General features: G+C 41.9%; 1 pseudogene; it reads left to right on the top strand.

Moving 5' to 3' along the window:
- The first annotated feature begins 353 nt into the window (after positions 1-353).
- On the top strand, positions 354-1,178 carry LOC118543321 (large ribosomal subunit protein uL6 pseudogene; annotated as a pseudogene).
- Positions 1,179-1,482: the final 304 nt, after the last annotated feature.

Genomic DNA, 1,482 nt, shown 5'->3' with positions numbered 1-1,482 from the left:
TGCTAGCCTACAGCTCCTAAGACCTAGAAATGTAATTGCTCAAGCTCAGAATGTCTGACATCTTTAATGTAAGAAAAAAATCATGAATCAAGCTTATTACTTCACAGGAAGCCCAGGCTGGTTGTACAATTATCTCCTCAGTAGAAGAGTCTTCTTAGAAGTCAAGTTAGTAATGTATTAAAATGTATTATTAATGTATTAAAATTAATGTATTAAAATGCCCACTTGGACAGGATCCAGCCATAAATGCAGTCAAACTCTCAAGCTTCGCCATCCCTCTGCCTGAACACTCTTCCGTCAAAATACTCTTTCTTCAAAAATGTTTCATACACTCTTTGCCGCACCTACTGTGGGAATGAAGACCATTCTCAGCAATCAGACTGTCAACATTCCAGAAAATGTCGACATCACTCTGAAGGGACACAGTGTTATTGTGGAGGGCCCCAGGGGAACTTTTTTTTTTTTTTAAGATTTTATTTATTTATTTGACAGAGAGAGACACAGCGAGAGAGGGAACACAAGCAGGGGGAGTGGGAGAGGGAGAAGCAGGGAGCCCGATGTGGGGCTCGATCCCAGGACCCTGGGATCATGACCTGAGCTGAAGGCAGACGCCCAACCGACTGAGCCACCCAGGCGCCCCCCCAGGGGAACTTTAATTACATAAATGTAGAACTCAGTCTCCTGGGAAAGAGAGAGGCTCCAAGTTGACAAATGGTGGGGAACTAGAACAGAACTGGCTACCGTTCGCACCATCTGTGGTCACGTACAGACCACGATCAAGGGCATTACACTGGGCTTCTATTATAAGACGCGGTCTGCGTATGCTCAGTTCTCCATCAATGTTGTTATTCAGGAGAATGGGGTTCTCTTGTTGAAATCTGAAATTTCTTGGGTGAAAAATATGTCTGCAGGGGTTCAGATGAGGCCAGGTGTTGCTTGTTCTGTATCTCAAGCCCAGAAAGGTGAATTAATTCTTGAAGGAAATGACATTGAACTTGTATCAAACTCAGCTGCTTTGATTCAGCAAGTCACAACCGTTAAAAACAAGGACATCAGAAAATTTGGGGATGGTATCTGTTTCTGAAAAAGGAATAGTTCAGCAAGCTGATGAAGAAGATCTAAGCTGTCCAGCTACAGATACAGCAAGATGCCAGATGATTTTTCAGACTTACTTGTGATAGTCTAAAGATGCAATAAAAGCTGTACTGATTTGGGGCTTTTTCTTAAACCAATAATCCTTTCAAACTATTTGGCAATTAAACCATTCAGAAGTAAATTGTAGTGTGCTAAGAACAGTGACAAGGAATGGAACAGGAGTTTTTTCTAGTAAAACATCATGGGAGAAAAAAAAAATGTTTCACCCACTTGAATACCATAGTTCATCGGGGTCGTTCGTTGTCCTCAGAGCTAGCTGTCCATACTGTTCATAGACATGTTTGCCATCACCGTGCTTTTGTTTGGTTTTGGGTTCTTGTTTGTATT

Source organism: Halichoerus grypus, chromosome 13 (assembly GCF_964656455.1).
Source record: "Halichoerus grypus chromosome 13, mHalGry1.hap1.1, whole genome shotgun sequence".
Taxonomy (NCBI): domain Eukaryota; kingdom Metazoa; phylum Chordata; class Mammalia; order Carnivora; family Phocidae; genus Halichoerus; species Halichoerus grypus.
This window is presented reverse-complemented; position numbering and strand designations above follow the sequence as displayed.